The sequence below is a fragment of the Arachis ipaensis genome, chromosome B7 (genome assembly GCF_059453495.1).
Source record: "Arachis ipaensis isolate K30076 ecotype BB chromosome B7, ASM5945349v1, whole genome shotgun sequence".
Classification (NCBI taxonomy): domain Eukaryota; kingdom Viridiplantae; phylum Streptophyta; class Magnoliopsida; order Fabales; family Fabaceae; genus Arachis; species Arachis ipaensis.
In genome coordinates, this window is record NC_142442.1 from 79,220,339 (window position 1) to 79,231,306 (window position 10,968).

Genomic DNA, 10,968 nt, shown 5'->3' on the forward strand with positions numbered 1-10,968 from the left:
GATTTTCTGGAGCTACAAAACTCTAAATGGCACGCTCTCAATGGCGTTGAAAAGTAGACATCCAGGGCTTTCCAGAAATATATAATAGTCCATACTTTGCCCAAGTTTAGATGACACAAAAGGGCGTTGAACGCCAGTTCTATGCTGTAGTCTGGAGTTAAACGCCAGAAACACATCACGAACCAGAGTTGAATGCCAAAAATACATTACAACTTGGCGTTCAACTCCAAAAGAAGCCTCTGCACGTGAAAGCTTCATGCTCAGCCCAAGCACACACCAAGTGGGCCCCGGAAGTGATTTTCTGCATCAATTACTTACTTATGTAAACCCTAGTAGCTAGTCTAGTATAAATAGAACTTTTTACTATTGTATTTTTATCATCTTAGGATCATCTTGGGACGTATAGTTCTTAGATCACGGGGGCTGGCCATTCGGCCATGCCTGGACCTTTATCACTTATGTATTTTCAACGGTAGAGTTTCTACACACCATAGATTAAGGTGTGGAGCTCTGCTGTTCCTCATGAATTAATACAAAGTACTACTGTTTTTCTATTCAATTCAACTTATTCCGCTTCTAAGATATCCATTCGCACTTCAACATGAATGTGATGATCGTGATAGTCATCATCATTCCCTATGAACACGTGCCTGACAACCACTCCCGTTCTATCTTAGATTGAATGAGTATCTCTTGGATTCCTTAATCAGAATCTTCGTGGTATAAGTTAGAACCCATGGATGGCCATTCTTGAGATCCAGAAAGTCTAAACCTTGTCTGTGGTATTCCGAGTAGGATCTGGGAAGGGATGGCTGTGACGAGCTTCAAACTCGCGAGTGCTGGGCGTAGTGACAGACGTAAAAGGATTAATGGATCCTATTCCAGTATGATCGAGAACCGACAGATGATTAGCCATGCAGTGACAGTGCATTGGACCATTTTCACTGAGAGGACAGGATGTAGCCATTGACAACGGTGATGCCTAACATACAGCTTGCCATAGAAAGGAGTAGGACTGGTTGGATGAAGACAGCAGGAAAGCAGAGGTTCAGAGGAACGAAAGCATCTCTATACGCTTATCTGAAATTCTCACCAATGAATTACATAAGTATTTCTATTTTTATTTTCTGTTTATTTATTATTATTATTCGAAAACTCCATAACCATTTGATATCCGCCTGACTGAGATTTACAAGATGATCATAGCTTGCTTCATACCAACAATCTCCGTGGGATCGACCCTTACTCACGTAAGGTTTTATTACTTGGACGACCCAGTGCACTTGCTGGTTAGTTGTATCGAAGTTGTGACAAATTATGAATTAAAATTAGAGCACCAAGTTTTTGGAGCCATTACCAGGGATCACAATTTCGTGCACCATAGGCTGAGCTCACGTCGACCACGATGTAGTCTATCTTGAGTGTTCTGGATTGGTTTCCTTTTCCGAAGGTAGTGTGTAGTGAGATGTATCCAAGTGGTTGAACCGGGGTGTCTCCCAGTCCGAACAGACTGTTTGGATATGCTCTAAGTTCTTTTTCTTCCAGGCCGAGCTTATCAAAGGCAGTTTTGAACAAGATGTCGGTGGAGCTCCCCTGGTCTATCAGCGTGCGGTGGAGATTTTCATTTGCCAGTATAATAGTGATGACCATGGGATCATCGTGTCCTAAGATGATACCAGATGCATCTTCTTTGGTGAAAGTGATTACGGGAATGTCGAGTGCTTCCTCTTTCCCCTCAAAATGATATACTTCTTTGAGATATCTTTTGCGAGATGACTTAGAGATTCCTCCTCCCGCAAATCTGCCATGTATCATGTTGACGTGTCTTTCTGGTGTACGAGGTGATCGCTCGGTTCGTCCGACGTCTTCGTCTCTTCTTCTTTTTCTTTGTTCATCGTCCCGGGTGGCCAAGTACCGATCTAGTTTTCCCTCTCTTACTAGTTTTTCTATGACATTTTTTAAGTCAAAACATTCGTTGGTGGAATACCCGCGGATTCGATGATATTCACAATATTCAGTTCGATTTCCTCCTCCTTTTATGCCTTTGAGTGGTCGAGCTGGGGGTATTTTTTCAGTGTGGCAAACTTCTCTGTAGACATCCACAAGGGACACCCGAAGAGGGATGTAATTATGGTATTTTTTTATTTTTTCCCCATGTCGATATTCCTTTTTATGGACTCTTTATCCTTATCCCGGGAGGGATAGGTGAATCCAGATTTTGAGGTCTCTCCTAATCGAGAGTTTTCCTCCATGTTGATGTACTTCTCTGCTCGTTCCTGCACTTCGTTCAGAGATGTAGGGTGTTTTTTCGATATAGATTGATTAAAAGGTCCCTCTCACAAGCCATTGATGAGGCCCATAATAGCAGCCTCTGTTGGTAGGTTTTGTATGTCCAGGCATGTTTTGTTGAATCTTTCCATGTAACTGCGAAGACTTTCCCGATCTCCTTGCTTAATTCCTAATAGACTTGGGGCGTGTTTTGCCTTATCTTTTTGGATGGAGAATCTGTCCAGAAACTTCTTGGCTAAGTCGTCGAAGCTTGAGATGGACCTAGGAGGTAGATTGTCGAACCATCTGATTGCTGTTTTTGTTAAAGTAGTTGGAAAGGCTTTGCAGCGAACTGCATCTGAGGCGTCGGTGAGATACATTCTACTTCTGAAATTGCTGAGATGATGGCTGGGATCTGTGGTGCCATCGTACAAAGTCATGTCTGGAAGTTTGAAGTCCTTAGGGATTTTGGTCTTCATGATCTCCCTAGTGAATAGGTCTTGATCCTTGCGAGAGTTATCCTCAGGGGTGGATTGAGTAGCTTTGGCTTTGAGATCGGCTTCAAGTTTTAGAAGTTTATCTTCTAATTCTCGGCGTCGCCTTATCTCCCTTTGTAGATCTTTCCCAGCTTCTCGCTGATGTTGGGATTCTTTTTCAAGTTGCTTTAAACGATCTTGAAGCGCCTCTATTGCTCCCGGATTTGGTGAGTTTTTTTCCCGTTAGATTCTGGGGTATCTTTTGGTGTACTATCCGCGTTTTTGTGCGGTGTTCTATCTTCTAGATCTGAATCGTGGTCGTTGTCATGGTCATCCGCCATGGTAATGGGATGACTTCTGGGTCCCCGGCAACGGCGCCAATGTTCCGAGGGTTACCAGAAACTGTAGGTCGATCTCGGACGAGATCTTCTGTGCTGATCAGAGATGACGTATCCGGCTGGTAAGTGACGGCCGGAGCTGTCGTGTCCGACTTGTGGGACTGGCTGCACTGCTGATCCTTCGTCACCGGAGGGTAGGGGGTACCTGCAAGAGACTCCGATGCTTAAATTAGCATGGTATTAAACAGGCTTTTTGTGGAATCAGAGTATGAGTTATACCTGGGTGCTCCAGTGTATTTATAATAGCGTGGGCTGACCTTTTTAGATAAGATAAGTTAGTTATCTTATCTTATCTTATCTTATCTTATCTTTGGGTGAGGTCAGCTTATCTTCAAGGGAACCGCCTTTATCTCTATAGGCTTGGACTGCCTTTGAATTTGGGTCGTGTTCCTCTATTTGGGCCCTTTACTGGGCTTTCCTGGCAGTTTGGCCGAGTTCTTTGAGAAGAGGTCGGATAGTCGGACCTGTCGAGGTCGGTCGCCTTGTCGCTAAACATCCCGGGTCGGGTATCTCGACCCAGGGTATGAACACATCCTATCCAGCAAGGTCGACTCTCAGAACGAGGACTCAAACCCCGCGGCTGCCAGAGAGAACATAGCCGCCGTGAACGGCCACAAATCCGCTATAACAGACTTGAACCTAGTCCACATCAGCGGCGAAAAAACGCTTCCTCCAAAGCCGCTCACGATCTCCGACCTATCGCCAGCACCGTTGCACGGCTCACAGCTGCACGTGGCATACCAGGGAGTCCCCGGTGCGTACTCCGAGGCTGCCGCTGGCAAAGCCTACCCTAACAGAGAAGCCATACCTTGCTATCAGTTCGAGGTTGCTTTCCAAGCCGTTGAGCTCTGGATCGCCGATCGCGGCGTTCTACCTGTCGAAAACTCCTTCAGCGGCTGTGTATTGCGTGTTGGAAATACACAATCATTGTAGGAAATTGCGAAAAAGACCCAACAAAAACATGCATTTTTATTCTGATCTTCCTTGGCTGACCGGTGCGCCAAATATCAAAATGGCATTTCGGTGCACATAGTCCTCCTGTGTACTGAATCCGTGTCCGCCTAACTTATATATAGGTGTTGTCCCAAGACAATCTCTCATAATACGTGTTAGTCACGTGACACATAAATAACCAAGTCTAATTGTAATAAAATGATTTAACATCTAATTACAAATTAATTATTTGATTACCACAAAATTCACAGAAAATTCCACTATACAGAATAAATTTAACATAATATATTTTTTAATATATTACCACAATAATTCAAACATTATTTAATCCAAATTACTTAATTAACATTTCTCAATGTACTGAAAGAATATATTTTTTCAATTATAATGCCTTCAGATCATATCAATCTTATAATTGGTTATAGATAGGGATAGATCCAGAAATTTTAATATGGAGAGGCCAAATTTTAGATTAAGTATTTTATTATTTTTTATTCCATAAAAATAATTAACATATAATTATTGAGTTAATTTTTTAAAAGATTTATCAATATATACATATAAAAAGGTTATAAATTCTTTTTCACATCAACAGTATAAATATAATAACTTCAATAGTATATTAGAAAATTATAAAATACAATAATTGATAGTGTGTTTAGTTAAAAAATTATCACGTATCTTATTAATTAAAATTAACATTTTCAAAAATTTTGAAAAATTTGAAAATAAATTATAAATTATTAATTATTTGAAAGACACGATACCTTTATAGAATACAAGATATATTTTCTTTTAACAACGTAAATTTAGAAAAAAAAATGAGTATTTTTTATAAGAAAAAATTATCTAAAATATACAATATGATTATCAAAACATAACTACGTAAGTCATTATTAATATTCTATATAATAATATGAATGTTAAACATGTTAATATAAAAAAAATTAAAAAAATAGATATAGAGATTATTATATAAAAACTAATTTAAAAAGTACAAAAACTTGAAGGTATGATATTAAATTATTTAAATAAAAAATATTAGTGACAGACATAAATTCATTACATAGTAAAAAATAATATATATATATATATATATATATATATATATACTAAATTATACAATATTTTTTATTTCTTTAAACACATATCTTATATATAAATATAATTTTTTAAAATTTTGAAAAAAAATCCCTCTAAGTTAGTTCCTAGTTATAGTACTTATTTAACTATTATTAAGTTATTAAAGAATTATTTTTTTATTAAATTTTTTTATTTTTTTAGTGTGTTTGACAAAATTTAAACAGTAAAAATAAAAATACTAAAAAAATTCAAAAAAAGCCTTTTTTTGCCTAAAAAAATATTTTAAACATAATAAATAAATAATCTTAAATGACTCTTGCGGGAGCAACTACATATAAGTTAGTGGAGAGGGTTTCATGGGCTATGCTCAAACTATATAAAGGTCTTTTCCGAGAGACCTTTCCTTTAAAGAAAGTCCACACACAACCTTAAAAAAAAAAAAATCCAATTCTTTTAAAAATTAAAAGATAATTAATCACCCAATTCACTCAATTAATCATTCACGTAATTACCTTATTCGTTTTCGACAAATTCTTACCAACGCTGTTGTCACTCAGTTCTTTTCTCTTCTTATCACATCAACACTAACACGTGTCATTTGTAATATGTATCCACATCTTTTCAGCATGTGTGAATAATTTTCATTTCACCACCATAGCATGACCCTTATTTTTTATATTGTCTTTAATTTTGTTCTATTTTTTAGTTTTTGTGAAAGAAATTGTAAAAACAATAGTCTTATTTCTTTTCCATTTTTTCACTACTTCCTTGGAAAAAAAAAATACTAAAGGCTATCAAAATTTTTTTTTTGGTAATCAAAATTAAAAACAAGAAATGGAAAGAGAAAGAAAACAGTCCATTTGTTTGTTTTGTGTCACTCACCAAAACTGCCATAAATATATTTGTATTTCATAGTTCATTAATCTTATTCTGTATTCTAGATAGGATCCGAAGGCACCAAGTTTTATCCAACACATCTTACACTAGAGTAATCCGATGGTATAGCATTTGAACTCACTGAATTACCTTAATACATGATTCACCAAATTTAATATAATGCAATGCATCTAAGACATTATACGTTATCCCTCAGATAAATAAACCCTAGATTCTCTTGGTATATGGTGCATCATACATACTATCATAGCATTATTCTCCTGAAGAATTAGTTATGCCATCGAGAACATTGTTTTATGAATCATAAGGTAAATAATTATTGCACATGCATGGGAGACAAGGTTCACGTGGGGTCTTATGGTTTTGTTTGTTGGGGGACCCTTGAGAACATGTATACCATGCTTGCTAAGATTGCTCCTAGTGTAGGGCCTATGATGTAAACCCAAATACTTTTGTAAGAACCTAAGACTATGGCAGGGACTAAACTCCTTGCAGGATTCATGGAAGCTCCAGTGGTAGCTAGGTCTACAAAGAAAAATAAATAAATAAATGTGCCAACTTTAATATTCGTCTATATATATTGTGAATTTCATGTTACAATATAAGTATTTATTTAATTTACCCTGCAATGACGATGTTTATTAGAACTACTACAATACCTATTGCAACACCAGCAAGGTCTTTGCTCTGTTCAAATAAGTGAATGAACCACTTTAGTTCATTTATTATCTATAAGATCACATGACACTGATATTTTTAGACACCAAAAATGCCTCTAATATAAAATTAAATTAATATGTCGCTTTTCTATTAAGTTTAAGAATTTTTTATATTTTTATTTTTAAAATTATAAAATTAATATTAATAATTAAAAAACTAAATTATAAAAAAAATAAAATATCTTAAGTTATTTAATATGTAAAATGTATAAAATAAATAAATTTAAATTAAAAAATAAAATTAAAAAGAATTATATTATTATTATATGTAATAATATCAAAATAAAAATTTACTGACATTATTTATAGATTAGTTATTTATAAATATTAAATTTATTTATTTTCACAATGTTATTTAACTTAAAGTAATTTTAAAAATTTATATTCAAAACACTCTTTATCTCCATATATAATTTTAATAGATAAAAAAATATATTTTTTATTATTATATTATTAATTTGAAGATAAAAATTTATGTTCAGCCACTTTTTATGGTTTTTGTAAAATTAATTTTGTTTTCTTAATATATTATTCACCCTTTAATTTGTTAATTAAATATTTTTTATCATTTTAGTATTATCATGAGCTTATTTATATCATTATTTTTTGAAAATAATATCATTAAAAAATTAAAGACCTTTAAAATATTAATTATAAAAGTACACAATAAACATATATCTATCTTATTGAAAAATAAATAGTTTAAAAATAATAGTTATAATATTATTTTGATAAAAAAAAGTAAATATAAAATAAAATGCATGCTAGTTATTTATAAAAAAAATTATAGTTAAATGTCATAGATATTTATCTTTATTTTTATTTTTTAAAAATATTAGGTCAAAATATAGATATGAATTTGAAAAGTCCTTTATTTTTCTACAAATAGTAAAAAAGTAAAAGATAAATTAGTTTATTTAATCATTTTTTTATGATTGTTCATACACACTACAAGAAAAACGTTGAGTACCGTTGGAATTACCGTCGGATTTACCATCGGAAGATAGTGGCGAGATTTTCGCCGGATTTACCGTCGGATTAGACAATAAATTTGTAACCCTAAAATATTACTGTCGGAACACAAATTCCGACGGTAATATTTTGAGGAAAAAAATTTTAGCGCGCTCAGTATCGTCGGATTTAGGGTCGAAGTAGTCTGACGGTGCCGTTGTTTAGTGAAACACTGCATTTTGGGCACGCAAAGATGTTACTGTCGGATGGATCCGACGGTAAAATTGGGGATAAATTCAAACGCGAAGCTCTTCCTCCTCACATATCTAATGCCAGTCTCTCTCTCTCTCTCTCTCTATCTATCTCTCTCTCCCCCTCTCTCTCAATGGCAACACTCATTGTAGCCGCCGCCAGAACTTTCCGCCAACGCCGGCACTGTAAAACCTGCAAAATTAGTAAACAATTAGCCAATAAATTAATTATTAATCCAAGAGATTAGAAAATTAAATAATAAGATAGAGCTAATTAAAATAAGAATTTTGATACTAATTTTAAAGAATTTGACCCGAGATTGGGGCAAACGGGCCGAACTGAGCGAACCGGGCCCATATTAGGCCCAAGGCCCAATCCAATAACACGATAATAAAGAGCTTCATCTCTTCTTCCTCTCCAAGCCAAAGGAACACGCTGAACTTGGAAGCAAAAAGGGGAGAACATTCCAAATCACAAACCTTTGGCTCCAATTTGAATTCCTCATAACTTTTGATCCAAAACTCTGATCGCCGCATGTTTGTAGCTACGCGATTGCAGCGTCGAGCTCTACAAAGCCCAATTCTTGATTAGGTATTAAAGTCACTTTTCATTTTCTGTTTCCTTCTCCCCAATTTCAAAACTCAATGTGAATGCATGTTAAATTTTGTATCATTTCGGTGTTTAGGTTCGAATTAGCTGGTGGGGTTTATCGGATTTAGCTCCCTTGGGATGTGAGCAAGGTATGCTTCTTTAATATCTGGGTGTAATGTTGAGTAAGTGAATTCTATGTTAATTATAGTGGTAATTATGTTGTTAGATTGGAAATTGATTGAGAAGTGGAATTAATTTAAGGATTTGGAAGCTTGAGATCGATTTTGGAAGCTAGATTCGTTGGTGACAGGATGTGTTGATAAGCTTGTGGTGCGGGAACGCTCGAGGCGTTATGGGTTTATCGGAAAATCGGCCAAGGTATGGTTTCAATTTCTCGTAACTAAAATATAATGTATCGTGAAAACTTAGGTAGTTGACCGTAGGATAAGAATTGAATTATTGATGTTGTTGATAATTGTGATGAATTAATATGTATAAGGATTAGTGATTTGCGGTTGTTGTTGGTGCTATAATGGTTGTGATGTTGGTATTGTATTTGATAGAGATAATTGGTGATGTGTATGATAATAATAATGATGATGATGTATATTGAACTTGAATTGTTGGATATGGCAATGATGATGTATATATTGAGAATGTTGTGTTGAATTGAATATGGAATGGTTGAGTTGGTTGTTATTTGGCATAAGGAAGTTAATGGGGTTGATGATGTATATATGTATGTGAGTTGTTGATATGGCTGTTGTTGTTGTTAGAAATGAATTATTGTGTGGGACTGATTATATATGGGAAGTTGGAGTAATATGGATTAAAAAATGTGGTATATTGAGGAGTATTTGGAATTGGTTTGATTTGGTTCGGTAAGTTTTAAAAAGGGTGGAACTTGGTTTGTTGTAAAATTTGAGGTTTAGTAATCTTTGAGAATTTTTATAAAAACTTGATTTTTGGTCGAACTTTGGTAAGCCATAACTTGGCTTCCGAACCCTCAAATTGTTTCAAATTTATTTCATATGAAAATGTGGTTCGTGAAGTTTATGCCGTTTGAATAACGGATGAAAAATGTTTTAAAACAAGAAAATTATGCGCGTCGAAAGTTCGGTATGCAAAATTAAAATTCTGCAGCACTTAGCATTTTTACCCATTTCGCAGAACTTGCGTACGCGACACTGCACGCGACGCGACCAACCTTTTCGGTTTGCGAATCTCGCATATGCAAACAGGGAAAAACCCACCCACGCATACGCGTGGTCCGCGCGTACACGTGACCCCTGAAATAAGCAAAGTGAGTTTTGTGTTTTAAAATGTAATTTTGAACCTCTAAACCTCTATTTTTACTCTTTTAACCCCTAAACCTTAGTTGTATGTTGAGTGGTAAGAAGAAGACAGGGAGGAATGGTAACTTGGGGATGAAGAAAGTTTGAAAAAAAATAAATGAATGAATGAATGAATGTAAGGGAAAATGAAAGAAGAAGTATTACTGAAATATGATTGATGATTAATTAAGGAAGCGTGAAAATGTAGTGAGTATGCCGGAGATGCATATATCATTAATGAAGGAATGTGGTAAGTAAACCATGATGGAAAATGTTGAATGTGAGTTTGCTTGTAATTTTATCTCGCTGGTTGTAAGGGTGGCAGGGCACCGATACCCTCTAATGATGACAGGGCACATATGCCCTCTAATGATGACAAGGTATAGATACCCTCTAATGGTGACAGGGCACAGATACCCTCTAATGGTGACAGGACACGGATTCCCTCTAATGATATTAAGGCGCAACAAAGTGACTGTGTCTGGGTTAGCTACCGGACAGGTCGGGTTGTCTTTATATCCGACAGATGAGACTCATCAGCCATAGGATAGGCATGCATCATATGCATCTATGTGTTTCTTTGGTATGCTTTGTTTGGAATGCCTAACTGATTGCATAAACTACTTGCTACCTGCTTATCTGTTGTATATGCTTTCTACCTGTGATTTTCTTGCGTGTAGTAATTGTGTGTGTAATAATTGATTCTGGTGGCGGTTGGGAGGTTTGGAGAAGTTGCGAAAAGGGAATATTGTTATAGAACGAAGATCCTTAGTTAGTTGCCTTATTTACTTTTGGTTTAGTTATGTTTTTATAATATTAAATTGTATGTCGGAGTTCTTGGATTGTCTTCAGCTTTCCCGAGACATTATATGTTAGATATGTGGACACTGTTACCATGCTGAGAACCTCTGGTTCTCACCCCATATATATTTTATAGTTTTCAGATACAGGACGTGAGGCACCTCACTGAGGCATGCTAGAAGCTTCTGATAGCGGAGATCTTTGTCTTTGGGGCTTTATATCGGATATATGTATATATGTAGAT